Below are 10,073 nucleotides of genomic sequence, written 5' to 3' on the forward strand. Positions count from 1 at the left end.
TTTGTCCTCCACACATTTCAATTGTAAAATGTAATTACAAAAATGTAATGCCTGCAGCACTTGATATTCCCAGGTGGTCTCCCATCCAAGTACTAACCAAGCCCAACATTGCTTAGCTTCTGAGATCAGACGAGATCAGGCTTATTCAAGGTGGTGTGGCCGCAGGCGATTGCATTTCTGCTTTCATGACTTTTATGTTTAGTGAGCTGGGGGTGATTCCTCCAAAATTTCCTTTTGTCCTCCACACATTTCAATTGTAAAATGTAATGCCTGCAGCACTTGATATTCCCAGGTGGTCTCCCATCCAAGTACTAACCAAGCCCAACATTGCTTAGCTTCTGAGATCAGACGATATCAGGCTTATTCAAGGTGGTGTGGCCGCAGGCGATTGCATTTCTGCTTTCATGACTTTTATGTTTAGTGAGCTGGGGGTGATTCCTCCAAAATTTCCTTTTGTCCTCCACACATTTCAATTGTAAAATGTAATTACTAAAATGTAATGCCTGCAGCACTTGATATTCCCAGGTGGTCTCCCATCCAAGTACTAACCAAGCCCAACATTGCTTAGCTTCGGAGATCAGACGAGATCAGGCTTATTCAAGGTGGTGTGGCCGCAGGCGATTGCATTTCTGCTTTCATGACTTTTATGTTTAGTGAGCTGGGGGTGATTCCTCCAAAATTTCCTTTTGTCCTCCACACATTTCAATTGTAAAATGTAATTACAAAAATGTAATGCCTGCAGCACTTGATATTCCCAGGTGGTCTCCCATCCAAGAACTAACCAAGCCCAACATTGCTTAGCTTCTGAGATCAGACGAGATCAGGCTTATTCAAGGTGGTGTGGCCGCAGGCGATTGCATTTCTGCTTTCATGACTTTTATGTTTAGTGAGCTGGGGGTGATTCCTCCAAAATTTCCTTTTGTCCTCCACACATTTCAATTGTAAAATGTAATGCCTGCAGCACTTGATATTCCCAGGTGGTCTCCCATCCAAGTACTAACCAAGCCCAACATTGCTTAGCATCTGAGATCAGACGAGATCAGGCTTATTCAAGGTGGTGTGGCCGCAGGCGATTGCATTTCTGCTTTCATGACTTTTATGTTTAGTGAGCTGGGGGTGATTCCTCCAAAATTTCCTTTTGTCCTCCACACATTTCAATTGTAAAATGTAATTACAAAAATGTAATGCCTGCAGCACTTGATATTCCCAGGTGGTCTCCCATCCAAGTACTAACCAAGCCCAACATTGCTTAGCTTCTGAGATCAGACTTATTCAAGGTGGTGTAGCCGCAAGCGATTGCATTTCTGTTTTCATGACTTTTATGTTTAGTGAGCTGGGGGTGATTCCTCCAAAATTACCTTTTGTCCTCCACACATTTCAATTGTAAAATGTAATTACAAAAATGTAATGCCTGCAGCACTTGATATTCCCAGGTGGTCTCCCATCCAAGTACTAACCAAGCCCAACATTGCTTAGCTTCTGAGATCAGACGAGATCAGGCTTATTCAAGGTGGTGTGGCTGCAGGCGTTTGCATTTCTGCTTTCATGACTTTTATGTTTAGTGAGCTGGGGGTGATTCCTCCAAAATTTCCTTTTGTCCTCCACACATTTCAATTGTAAAATGTAATTACAAAAATGTAATGCCTGCAGCACTTGATATTCCCAGGTGGTCTCCCATCCAAGTACTAACCAAGCCCAACATTGCTTAGCTTCTGAGATCAGACGAGATCAGGCTTATTCAAGGTGGTGTGGCCGCAGGCGACTGCTTTTCTGCTTTCATGACTTTTATGTTTAGTGAGCTGGGTTTGATTCCTCCAAAATTTCCTTTTGTCCTCCACACATTTCAATTGTAAAATGTAATGCCTGCAGCACTTGATATTCCCAGGTGGTCTCCCATTCAAGTACTAACCAAGCCCAACATTGCTTAGCTTCTGAGATCAGACGAGATCAGGCTTATTCAAGGTGGTGTGGCCGCAGGCGATTGCATTTCTGCTTTCATGACTTTTATGTTTAGTGAGCTGGGGGTGATTCCTCCAAAATTTCCTTTTGTCCTCCACACATTTCAATTGTAAAATGTAATTATTATTATTATTATTATTATTATTATTATTATTATTATTATTTATTTCTTAGCAGACGCCCTTATCCAGGGCGACTTACAATCGCAAGCAAATACAAATACATTCAAGTGTTTCAATACAAGTCATACAATAAGAGCAGGAAATACAATAATTTTTTTAATTAATTACAAAAATGTAATGCCTGCAGCACTTGATATTCCCAGGTGGTCTCCCATCCAAGTACTAACCAAGCCCAACATTGCTTAGCTTCTGAGATCAGACGAGCTCAGGCTTATTCAAGGTGGTGTGGCCGCAGGCGATTGCATTTCTGCTTTCATGACTTTTATGTTTAGTGAGCTGGGGGTGATTCCTCCAAAATTTCCTTTTGTCCTCCACACATTTCAATTGTAAAATGTAATGCCTGCAGCACTTGATAATCCCAGGTGGTCTCCCATCCAAGTACTAACAAAGCCCAACATTGCTTAGCTTCTGAGATCAGACGAGATCAGGCTTATTCAAGGTGGTGTGGCCGCAGGCGATTGCATTTCTGCTTTCATGACTTTTATGTTTAGTGAGCTGGGGGTGATTCCTCCAAAATTTCCTTTTGTCCTCCACACATTTCAATTGTAAAATGTAATTACAAAAATGTAATGCCTGCAGCACTTGATATTCCCAGGTGGTCTCCCATCCAAGTACTAACCAAGCCCAACATTGCTTAGCTTCTGAGATCAGACGAGATCAGGCTTATTCAAGGTGGTGTGGCCGCAGGCGATTGCATTTCTGCTTTCATGACTTTTATGTTTAGTGAGCTGGGGGTGATTCCTCCAAAATTTCCTTTTGTCCTCCACACATTTCAATTGTAAAATGTAATTACAAAAATGTAATTACAAAAATGTAATGCCTGCAGCACTTGATATTCCCAGGTGGTCTCCCATCCAAGTACTAACCAAGCCCAACATTGCTTAGCTTCTGAGATCAGACGAGATCAGGCTTATTCAAGGTGGTGTGGCCGCAGGCGATTGCATTTCTGCTTTCATGACTTTTATGTTTAGTGAGCTGGGGGTGATTCCTCCAAAATTTCCTTTTGTCCTCCACACATTTCAATTGTAAAATGTAATTACAGAAATGTAATGCCTGCAGCACTTGATATTCCCAGGTGGTCTCCCATCCAAGTACTAACCAAGCCCAACATTGCTTAGCTTCTGAGATCAGACGAGATCAGGCTTATTCAAGGTGGTGTGGCCGCAGGCGATTGCATTTCTGCTTTCATGACTTTTATGTTTAGTGAGCTGGGGGTGATTCCTCCAAAATTTCCTTTTGTCCTCCACACATTTCAATTGTAAAATGTAATGCCTGCAGCACTTGATATTCCCAGGTGGTCTCCCATCCAAGTACTAACCAAGCCCAACATTGCTTAGCTTCTGAGATCAGACGAGATCAGGCTTATTCAAGGTGGTGTGGCCGCAGGCGATTGCATTTCTGCTTTCATGACTTTTATGTTTAGTGAGCTGGGGGTGATTCCTCCAAAATTTCCTTTTGTCCTCCACACATTTCAATTGTAAAATATAATGCCTGCAGCACTTGATATTCCCAGGTGGTCTCTCATGCAAGTACTAACCAAGCCCAACATTGCTTAGCTTCTGAGATCAGACGAGATCAGGCTTATTCAAGGTGGTGTGGCCGCAGGCGATTGCATTTCTGCTTTCATGACTTTTATGTTTAGTGAGCTGGGGGTGATTCCTCCAAAATTTCCTTTTGTCCTCCACACATTTCAATTGTAAAATGTAATGCCTGCAGCACTTGATATTCCCAGGTGGTCTCCCATCCAAGTACTAACCAAGCCCAACATTGCTTAGCTTCTGAGATCAGACGAGATCAGGCTTATTCAAGGTGGTGTGGCCGCAGGCGACTGCTTTTCTGCTTTCATGACTTTTATGTTTAGTGAGCTGGGGGTGATTCCTCCAAAATTTCCTTTTGTCCTCCACACATTTCAATTATAAAATGTAATTACAAAAATGTAATGCCTGCAGCACTTGATATTCCCAGGTGGTCTCTCATGCAAGTACTAACCAAGCCCAACATTGCTTAGCTTCTGAGATCAGACGAGATCAGGCTTATTCAAGGTGGTGTGGCCGCAGGCGATTGCTGTTCTGCTTTCATGACTTTTATGTTTAGTGAGCTGGGGGTGATTCCTCCAAAATTTCCTTTTGTCCTCCACACATTTCAATTGTAAAATGTAATGCCTGCAGCACTTGATATTCCCAGGTGGTCTCCCATCCAAGTACTAACCAAGCCCAACATTGCTTAGCTTCTGAGATCAGACGAGATCAGGCTTATTCAAGGTGGTGTGGCCGCAGGCGATTGCATTTCTGCTTTCATGACTTTTATGTTTAGTGAGCTGGGGGTGATTCCTCCAAAATTTCCTTTTGTCCTCCACACATTTCAATTGTAAAATGTAATGCCTGCAGCACTTGATATTCCCAGGTGGTCTCCCATCCAAGTACTAACCAAGCCCAACATTGCTTAGCTTCTGAGATCAGACAAGATCAGGCTTATTCAAGGTGGTGTGGCCGCAGGCGATTGCATTTCTGCTTTCATGACTTTTATGTTTAGTGAGCTGGGGGTGATTCCTCCAAAATTTCCTTTTGTCCTCCACACATTTCAATTGTAAAATGTAATGCCTGCAGCACTTGATATTCCCAGGTGGTCTCCCATCCAAGTACTAACCAAGCCCAACATTACTTAGCTTCTGAGATCAGACGAGATCAGGCTTATTCAAGGTGGTGTGGCCGCAGGCGATTGCATTTCTGCTTTCATGACTTTTATGTTTAGTGAGCTGGGGGTGATTCCTCCAAAATTTCCTTTTGTCCTCCACACATTTCAATTGTAAAATGTAATGCCTGCAGCACTTGATATTCCCAGGTGGTCTCCCATCCAAGTACTAACCAAGCCCAACATTGCTTAGCTTCTGAGATCAGACGAGATCAGGCTTATTCAAGGTGGTGTGGCCGCAGGCGATTGCATTTCTGCTTTCATGACTTTTATGTTTAGTGAGCTGGGGGTGATTCCTCCAAAATTTCCTTTTGTCCTCCACACATTTCAATTGTAAAATGTAATTACAACAATGTAATGCCTGCAGCACTTGATATTCCCAGGTGGTCTCCCATCCAAGTACTAACCAAGCCCAACATTGCTTAGCTTCTGAGATCAGACGAGATCTGGCTTATTTAAGGTGGTGTGGCCGCAGGCGATTGCATTTCTGCTTTCATGACTTATGTTTAGTGAGCTGGGGGTGATTCCTCCAAAATTTCCTTTTGTCCTCCACACATTTCAATTGTAAAATGTAATTACAAAAATGTAATGCCTGCAGCACTTGATATTCCCAGGTGGTCTCCCATCCAAGTACTAACCAAGCCCAACATTGCTTAGCTTCTGAGATCAGACGAGATCAGGCTTATTCAAGGTGGTGTGGCCGCAGGCGATTGCATTTCTGCTTTCATGACTTTTATGTTTAGTGAGCTGGGGGTGATTCCTCCAAAATTTCCTTTTGTCCTCCACACATTTCAATTGTAAAATGTAATGCCTGCAGCACTTGATATTCCCAGGTGGTCTCCCATCCAAGTACTAACCAAGCCCAACATTGCTTAGCTTCTGAGATCAGACGAGATCAGGCTTATTCAAGGTGGTGTGGCCGCAGGCGATTGCATTTCTGCTTTCATGACTTTTATGTTTAGTGAGCTGGGGGTGATTCCTCCAAAATTTCCTTTTGTCCTCCACACATTTCAATTGTAAAATGTAATTACAACAATGTAATGCCTGCAGCACTTGATATTCCCAGGTGGTCTCCCATCCAAGTACTAACCAAGCCCAACATTGCTTAGCTTCTGAGATCAGACGAGATCTGGCTTATTTAAGGTGGTGTGGCCGCAGGCGATTGCATTTCTGCTTTCATGACTTATGTTTAGTGAGCTGGGGGTGATTCCTCCAAAATTTCCTTTTGTCCTCCACACATTTCAATTGTAAAATGTAATTACAAAAATGTAATGCCTGCAGCACTTGATATTCCCAGGTGGTCTCCCATCCAAGTACTAACCAAGCCCAACATTGCTTAGCTTCTGAGATCAGACGAGATCAGGCTTATTCAAGGTGGTGTGGCCGCAGGCGATTGCATTTCTGCTTTCATGACTTTTATGTTTAGTGAGCTGGGGGTGATTCCTCCAAAATTTCCTTTTGTCCTCCACACATTTCAATTGTAAAATGTAATGCCTGCAGCACTTGATATTCCCAGGTGGTCTCCCATCCAAGTACTAACCAAGCCCAACATTGCTTAGCTTCTGAGATCAGACGAGATCAGGCTTATTCAAGGTGGTGTGGCCGCAGGCGATTGCATTTCTGCTTTCATGACTTTTATGTTTAGTGAGCTGGGGGTGATTCCTCCAAAATTTCCTTTTGTCCTCCACACATTTCAATTGTAAAATGTAATTACAAAAATGTAATGCCTGCAGCACTTGATATTCCCAGGTGGTCTCCCATCCAAGTACTAACCAAGCCCAACATTGCTTAGCTTCTGAGATCAGACGAGATCAGGCTTATTCAAGGTGGTGTGGCCGCAGGCGATTGCATTTCTGCTTTCATGACTTTTATGTTTAGTGAGCTGGGGGTGATTCCTCCAAAATTTCCTTTTGTCCTCCACACATTTCAATTGTAAAATGTAATGCCTGCAGCACTTGATATTCCCAGGTGGTCTCCCATCCAAGTACTAACCAAGCCCAACATTGCTTAGCTTCTGAGATCAGACGAGATCAGGCTTATTCAAGGTGGTGTGGCCGCAGGCGATTGCATTTCTGCTTTCATGACTTTTATGTTTAGTGAGCTGGGGGTGATTCCTCCAAAATTTCCTTTTGTCCTCCACACATTTCAATTGTAAAATGTAATTACAAAAATGTAATGCCTGCAGCACTTGATATTCCCAGGTGGTCTCCCATCCAAGTACTAACCAAGCCCAACATTGCTTAGCTTCTGAGATCAGACGAGATCAGGCTTATTCAAGGTGGTGTGGCCGCAGGCGATTGCATTTCTGCTTTCATGACTTTTATGTTTAGTGAGCTGGGGGTGATTCCTCCAAAATTTCCTTTTGTCCTCCACACATTTCAATTGTAAAATGTAATGCCTGCAGCACTTGATATTCCCAGGTGGTCTCCCATCCAAGTACTAACCAAGCCCAACATTGCTTAGCTTCTGAGATCAGACGAGATCAGGCTTATTCAAGGTGGTGTGGCCGCAGGCGATTGCATTTCTGCTTTCATGACTTTTATGTTTAGTGAGCTGGGGGTGATTCCTCCAAAATTTCCTTTTGTCCTCCACACATTTCAATTGTAAAATGTAATTACAAAAATGTAATGCCTGCAGCACTTGATATTCCCAGGTGGTCTCCCATCCAAGTACTAACCAAGCCCAACATTGCTTAGCTTCTGAGATCAGACGAGATCAGGCTTATTCAAGGTGGTGTGGCCGCAGGCGATTGCATTTCTGCTTTCATGACTTTTATGTTTAGTGAGCTGGGGGTGATTCCTCCAAAATTTCCTTTTGTCCTCCACACATTTCAATTGTAAAATGTAATGCCTGCAGCACTTGATATTCCCAGGTGGTCTCCCATCCAAGTACTAACCAAGCCCAACATTGCTTAGCTTCTGAGATCAGACGAGATCAGGCTTATTCAAGGTGGTGTGGCCGCAGGCGATTGCATTTCTGCTTTCATGACTTTTATGTTTAGTGAGCTGGGGGTGATTCCTCCAAAATTTCCTTTTGTCCTCCACACATTTCAATTGTAAAATGTAATTACAAAAATGTAATGCCTGCAGCACTTGATATTCCCAGGTGGTCTCCCATCCAAGTACTAACCAAGCCCAACATTGCTTAGCTTCTGAGATCAGACGAGATCAGGCTTATTCAAGGTGGTGTGGCCGCAGGCGATTGCATTTCTGCTTTCATGACTTTTATGTTTAGTGAGCTGGGGGTGATTCCTCCAAAATTTCCTTTTGTCCTCCACACATTTCAATTGTAAAATGTAATGCCTGCAGCACTTGATATTCCCAGGTGGTCTCCCATCCAAGTACTAACCAAGCCCAACATTGCTTAGCTTCTGAGATCAGACGAGATCAGGCTTATTCAAGGTGGTGTGGCCGCAGGCGATTGCATTTCTGCTTTCATGACTTTTATGTTTAGTGAGCTGGGGGTGATTCCTCCAAAATTTCCTTTTGTCCTCCACACATTTCAATTGTAAAATGTAATTACAAAAATGTAATGCCTGCAGCACTTGATATTCCCAGGTGGTCTCCCATCCAAGTACTAACCAAGCCCAACATTGCTTAGCTTCTGAGATCAGACGAGATCAGGCTTATTCAAGGTGGTGTGGCCGCAGGCGATTGCATTTCTGCTTTCATGACTTTTATGTTTAGTGAGCTGGGGGTGATTCCTCCAAAATTTCCTTTTGTCCTCCACACATTTCAATTGTAAAATGTAATGCCTGCAGCACTTGATATTCCCAGGTGGTCTCCCATCCAAGTACTAACCAAGCCCAACATTGCTTAGCTTCTGAGATCAGACGAGATCAGGCTTATTCAAGGTGGTGTGGCCGCAGGCGATTGCATTTCTGCTTTCATGACTTTTATGTTTAGTGAGCTGGGGGTGATTCCTCCAAAATTTCCTTTTGTCCTCCACACATTTCAATTGTAAAATGTAAATACTAAAATGTAATGCCTGCAGCACTTGATATTCCCAGGTGGTCTCCCATCCAAGTACTAACCAAGCCCAACATTGCTTAGCTTCTGAGATCAGACGAGATCAGGCTTATTCAAGGTGGTGTGGCCGCAGGCGATTGCATTTCTGCTTTCATGACTTTTATGTTTAGTGAGCTGGGGGTGATTCCTCCAAAATTTCCTTTTGTCCTCCACACATTTCAATTGTAAAATGTAATTACAAAAATGTAATGCCTGCAGCACTTGATATTCCCAGGTGGTCTCCCATCCAGGTACTAACCAAGCCCAACATTGCTTAGCTTCTGAGATCAGACTTATTCAAGGTGGTGTGGCCGCAGGCGATTGCATTTCTGCTTTCATGACTTTTATGTTTAGTGAGCTGGGGGTGATTCCGCCAAAATTTCCTTTTGTCCTCCACACATTTCAATTGTAAAATGTAATGCCTGCAGCACTTGATATTCCCAGGTGGTCTCCCATCCAAGTACTAACCAAGCCCAACATTGCTTAGCTTCTGAGATCAGACGAGATCAGGCTTATTCAAGGTGGTGTGGCCGCAGGCGATTGCATTTCTGCTTTCATGACTTTTATGTTTAGTGAGCTGGGGGTGATTCCTCCAAAATTTCCTTTTGTCCTCCACACATTTCAATTGTAAAATGTAATGCCTGCAGCACTTGATATTCCCAGGTGGTCTCCCATCCAAGTACTAACCAAGCCCAACATTGCTTAGCTTCTGAGATCAGACGAGATCAGGCTTATTCAAGGTGGTGTGGCCGCAGGCGATTGCATTTCTGCTTTCATGACTTTTATGTTTAGTGAGCTGGGGGTGATTCCTCCAAAATTTCCTTTTGTCCTCCACACATTTCAATTGTAAAATGTAATTACAAAAATGTAATGCCTGCAGCACTTGATATTCCCAGGTGGTCTCCCATCCAAGTACTAACCAAGCCCAACATTGCTTAGCTTCTGAGATCAGACGAGATGAGGCTTATTCAAGGTGGTGTGGCCGCAGGCGATTGCATTTCTGCTTTCATGACTTTTATGTTTAGTGAGCTGGGGGTGATTCCTCCAAAATTTCCTTTTGTCCTCCACACATTTCAATTGTAAAATGTAATGCCTGCAGCACTTGATATTCCCAGGTGGTCTCCCATCCAAGTACTAACCAAGCCCAACATTGCTTAGCTTCTGAGATCAGACGAGATCAGGCTTATTCAAGGTGGTGTGGCCGCAGGCGATTGCATTTCTGCTTTCATGACTT

General features: G+C 43.3%; 37 non-coding genes and 7 pseudogenes across 37 annotated transcripts; all 44 read right to left on the reverse strand.

Moving 5' to 3' along the window:
• Window positions 1–48: 48 nt before the first annotated feature.
• LOC131719335 (5S ribosomal RNA) lies at window positions 49–167 on the reverse strand. The gene has a single exon (XR_009318233.1). It is a non-coding gene; the product is annotated as a 5S ribosomal RNA (ribosomal RNA).
• Window positions 168–267: 100 nt separating this feature from the next.
• On the reverse strand, window positions 268–386 carry LOC131712931 (5S ribosomal RNA). The gene has a single exon (XR_009314818.1). It is a non-coding gene; the product is annotated as a 5S ribosomal RNA (ribosomal RNA).
• A 114-nt stretch (window positions 387–500) lies between these two features.
• LOC131711790 (5S ribosomal RNA) lies at window positions 501–619 on the reverse strand. The gene has a single exon (XR_009313678.1). It is a non-coding gene; the product is annotated as a 5S ribosomal RNA (ribosomal RNA).
• A 114-nt stretch (window positions 620–733) lies between these two features.
• LOC131712115 (5S ribosomal RNA) lies at window positions 734–852 on the reverse strand. The gene has a single exon (XR_009314004.1). It is a non-coding gene; the product is annotated as a 5S ribosomal RNA (ribosomal RNA).
• A 100-nt stretch (window positions 853–952) lies between these two features.
• On the reverse strand, window positions 953–1,071 carry LOC131711322 (5S ribosomal RNA). The gene has a single exon (XR_009313206.1). It is a non-coding gene; the product is annotated as a 5S ribosomal RNA (ribosomal RNA).
• A 114-nt stretch (window positions 1,072–1,185) lies between these two features.
• LOC131716276 (5S ribosomal RNA) lies at window positions 1,186–1,294 on the reverse strand (annotated as a pseudogene).
• A 114-nt stretch (window positions 1,295–1,408) lies between these two features.
• Window positions 1,409–1,527, reverse strand: LOC131720679 (5S ribosomal RNA). Its single transcript, XR_009319576.1, has one exon. It is a non-coding gene; the product is annotated as a 5S ribosomal RNA (ribosomal RNA).
• Window positions 1,528–1,641: 114 nt separating this feature from the next.
• On the reverse strand, window positions 1,642–1,760 carry LOC131719336 (5S ribosomal RNA). The gene has a single exon (XR_009318234.1). It is a non-coding gene; the product is annotated as a 5S ribosomal RNA (ribosomal RNA).
• Window positions 1,761–1,860: 100 nt separating this feature from the next.
• Window positions 1,861–1,979, reverse strand: LOC131710262 (5S ribosomal RNA). The gene has a single exon (XR_009312133.1). It is a non-coding gene; the product is annotated as a 5S ribosomal RNA (ribosomal RNA).
• A 280-nt stretch (window positions 1,980–2,259) lies between these two features.
• On the reverse strand, window positions 2,260–2,378 carry LOC131712130 (5S ribosomal RNA). Its single transcript, XR_009314019.1, has one exon. It is a non-coding gene; the product is annotated as a 5S ribosomal RNA (ribosomal RNA).
• A 100-nt stretch (window positions 2,379–2,478) lies between these two features.
• On the reverse strand, window positions 2,479–2,597 carry LOC131713973 (5S ribosomal RNA; annotated as a pseudogene).
• Window positions 2,598–2,711: 114 nt separating this feature from the next.
• Window positions 2,712–2,830, reverse strand: LOC131719337 (5S ribosomal RNA). The gene has a single exon (XR_009318235.1). It is a non-coding gene; the product is annotated as a 5S ribosomal RNA (ribosomal RNA).
• A 128-nt stretch (window positions 2,831–2,958) lies between these two features.
• LOC131719339 (5S ribosomal RNA) lies at window positions 2,959–3,077 on the reverse strand. The gene has a single exon (XR_009318237.1). It is a non-coding gene; the product is annotated as a 5S ribosomal RNA (ribosomal RNA).
• A 114-nt stretch (window positions 3,078–3,191) lies between these two features.
• LOC131719340 (5S ribosomal RNA) lies at window positions 3,192–3,310 on the reverse strand. The gene has a single exon (XR_009318238.1). It is a non-coding gene; the product is annotated as a 5S ribosomal RNA (ribosomal RNA).
• Window positions 3,311–3,410: 100 nt separating this feature from the next.
• LOC131719341 (5S ribosomal RNA) lies at window positions 3,411–3,529 on the reverse strand. Its single transcript, XR_009318239.1, has one exon. It is a non-coding gene; the product is annotated as a 5S ribosomal RNA (ribosomal RNA).
• A 100-nt stretch (window positions 3,530–3,629) lies between these two features.
• Window positions 3,630–3,748, reverse strand: LOC131713379 (5S ribosomal RNA; annotated as a pseudogene).
• A 100-nt stretch (window positions 3,749–3,848) lies between these two features.
• LOC131719342 (5S ribosomal RNA) lies at window positions 3,849–3,967 on the reverse strand. The gene has a single exon (XR_009318240.1). It is a non-coding gene; the product is annotated as a 5S ribosomal RNA (ribosomal RNA).
• A 114-nt stretch (window positions 3,968–4,081) lies between these two features.
• Window positions 4,082–4,200, reverse strand: LOC131713380 (5S ribosomal RNA; annotated as a pseudogene).
• A 100-nt stretch (window positions 4,201–4,300) lies between these two features.
• On the reverse strand, window positions 4,301–4,419 carry LOC131719343 (5S ribosomal RNA). The gene has a single exon (XR_009318241.1). It is a non-coding gene; the product is annotated as a 5S ribosomal RNA (ribosomal RNA).
• A 100-nt stretch (window positions 4,420–4,519) lies between these two features.
• On the reverse strand, window positions 4,520–4,638 carry LOC131711859 (5S ribosomal RNA). The gene has a single exon (XR_009313748.1). It is a non-coding gene; the product is annotated as a 5S ribosomal RNA (ribosomal RNA).
• Window positions 4,639–4,738: 100 nt separating this feature from the next.
• On the reverse strand, window positions 4,739–4,857 carry LOC131710765 (5S ribosomal RNA). The gene has a single exon (XR_009312647.1). It is a non-coding gene; the product is annotated as a 5S ribosomal RNA (ribosomal RNA).
• Window positions 4,858–4,957: 100 nt separating this feature from the next.
• LOC131719344 (5S ribosomal RNA) lies at window positions 4,958–5,076 on the reverse strand. Its single transcript, XR_009318242.1, has one exon. It is a non-coding gene; the product is annotated as a 5S ribosomal RNA (ribosomal RNA).
• Window positions 5,077–5,190: 114 nt separating this feature from the next.
• Window positions 5,191–5,309, reverse strand: LOC131713254 (5S ribosomal RNA; annotated as a pseudogene).
• A 112-nt stretch (window positions 5,310–5,421) lies between these two features.
• On the reverse strand, window positions 5,422–5,540 carry LOC131719345 (5S ribosomal RNA). Its single transcript, XR_009318243.1, has one exon. It is a non-coding gene; the product is annotated as a 5S ribosomal RNA (ribosomal RNA).
• Window positions 5,541–5,640: 100 nt separating this feature from the next.
• Window positions 5,641–5,759, reverse strand: LOC131719346 (5S ribosomal RNA). The gene has a single exon (XR_009318244.1). It is a non-coding gene; the product is annotated as a 5S ribosomal RNA (ribosomal RNA).
• Window positions 5,760–5,873: 114 nt separating this feature from the next.
• Window positions 5,874–5,992, reverse strand: LOC131713255 (5S ribosomal RNA; annotated as a pseudogene).
• Window positions 5,993–6,104: 112 nt separating this feature from the next.
• On the reverse strand, window positions 6,105–6,223 carry LOC131719347 (5S ribosomal RNA). Its single transcript, XR_009318245.1, has one exon. It is a non-coding gene; the product is annotated as a 5S ribosomal RNA (ribosomal RNA).
• A 100-nt stretch (window positions 6,224–6,323) lies between these two features.
• LOC131719348 (5S ribosomal RNA) lies at window positions 6,324–6,442 on the reverse strand. The gene has a single exon (XR_009318246.1). It is a non-coding gene; the product is annotated as a 5S ribosomal RNA (ribosomal RNA).
• A 114-nt stretch (window positions 6,443–6,556) lies between these two features.
• On the reverse strand, window positions 6,557–6,675 carry LOC131719350 (5S ribosomal RNA). The gene has a single exon (XR_009318248.1). It is a non-coding gene; the product is annotated as a 5S ribosomal RNA (ribosomal RNA).
• Window positions 6,676–6,775: 100 nt separating this feature from the next.
• LOC131719351 (5S ribosomal RNA) lies at window positions 6,776–6,894 on the reverse strand. Its single transcript, XR_009318249.1, has one exon. It is a non-coding gene; the product is annotated as a 5S ribosomal RNA (ribosomal RNA).
• A 114-nt stretch (window positions 6,895–7,008) lies between these two features.
• LOC131719352 (5S ribosomal RNA) lies at window positions 7,009–7,127 on the reverse strand. Its single transcript, XR_009318250.1, has one exon. It is a non-coding gene; the product is annotated as a 5S ribosomal RNA (ribosomal RNA).
• A 100-nt stretch (window positions 7,128–7,227) lies between these two features.
• On the reverse strand, window positions 7,228–7,346 carry LOC131719353 (5S ribosomal RNA). The gene has a single exon (XR_009318251.1). It is a non-coding gene; the product is annotated as a 5S ribosomal RNA (ribosomal RNA).
• A 114-nt stretch (window positions 7,347–7,460) lies between these two features.
• LOC131719354 (5S ribosomal RNA) lies at window positions 7,461–7,579 on the reverse strand. The gene has a single exon (XR_009318252.1). It is a non-coding gene; the product is annotated as a 5S ribosomal RNA (ribosomal RNA).
• Window positions 7,580–7,679: 100 nt separating this feature from the next.
• Window positions 7,680–7,798, reverse strand: LOC131719355 (5S ribosomal RNA). The gene has a single exon (XR_009318253.1). It is a non-coding gene; the product is annotated as a 5S ribosomal RNA (ribosomal RNA).
• Window positions 7,799–7,912: 114 nt separating this feature from the next.
• On the reverse strand, window positions 7,913–8,031 carry LOC131719356 (5S ribosomal RNA). Its single transcript, XR_009318254.1, has one exon. It is a non-coding gene; the product is annotated as a 5S ribosomal RNA (ribosomal RNA).
• A 100-nt stretch (window positions 8,032–8,131) lies between these two features.
• On the reverse strand, window positions 8,132–8,250 carry LOC131719357 (5S ribosomal RNA). Its single transcript, XR_009318255.1, has one exon. It is a non-coding gene; the product is annotated as a 5S ribosomal RNA (ribosomal RNA).
• A 114-nt stretch (window positions 8,251–8,364) lies between these two features.
• LOC131719358 (5S ribosomal RNA) lies at window positions 8,365–8,483 on the reverse strand. Its single transcript, XR_009318256.1, has one exon. It is a non-coding gene; the product is annotated as a 5S ribosomal RNA (ribosomal RNA).
• Window positions 8,484–8,583: 100 nt separating this feature from the next.
• On the reverse strand, window positions 8,584–8,702 carry LOC131719359 (5S ribosomal RNA). Its single transcript, XR_009318257.1, has one exon. It is a non-coding gene; the product is annotated as a 5S ribosomal RNA (ribosomal RNA).
• Window positions 8,703–8,816: 114 nt separating this feature from the next.
• Window positions 8,817–8,935, reverse strand: LOC131719361 (5S ribosomal RNA). The gene has a single exon (XR_009318259.1). It is a non-coding gene; the product is annotated as a 5S ribosomal RNA (ribosomal RNA).
• Window positions 8,936–9,049: 114 nt separating this feature from the next.
• LOC131715975 (5S ribosomal RNA) lies at window positions 9,050–9,158 on the reverse strand (annotated as a pseudogene).
• A 100-nt stretch (window positions 9,159–9,258) lies between these two features.
• On the reverse strand, window positions 9,259–9,377 carry LOC131719362 (5S ribosomal RNA). Its single transcript, XR_009318260.1, has one exon. It is a non-coding gene; the product is annotated as a 5S ribosomal RNA (ribosomal RNA).
• A 100-nt stretch (window positions 9,378–9,477) lies between these two features.
• Window positions 9,478–9,596, reverse strand: LOC131719363 (5S ribosomal RNA). The gene has a single exon (XR_009318261.1). It is a non-coding gene; the product is annotated as a 5S ribosomal RNA (ribosomal RNA).
• Window positions 9,597–9,710: 114 nt separating this feature from the next.
• LOC131713177 (5S ribosomal RNA) lies at window positions 9,711–9,829 on the reverse strand. Its single transcript, XR_009315061.1, has one exon. It is a non-coding gene; the product is annotated as a 5S ribosomal RNA (ribosomal RNA).
• A 100-nt stretch (window positions 9,830–9,929) lies between these two features.
• On the reverse strand, window positions 9,930–10,048 carry LOC131719364 (5S ribosomal RNA). The gene has a single exon (XR_009318262.1). It is a non-coding gene; the product is annotated as a 5S ribosomal RNA (ribosomal RNA).
• Window positions 10,049–10,073: the final 25 nt, after the last annotated feature.

The sequence above is a fragment of the Acipenser ruthenus genome, chromosome 44 (genome assembly GCF_902713425.1).
Source record: "Acipenser ruthenus chromosome 44, fAciRut3.2 maternal haplotype, whole genome shotgun sequence".
NCBI classification, from domain to species: Eukaryota; Metazoa; Chordata; class Actinopteri; order Acipenseriformes; family Acipenseridae; genus Acipenser; species Acipenser ruthenus.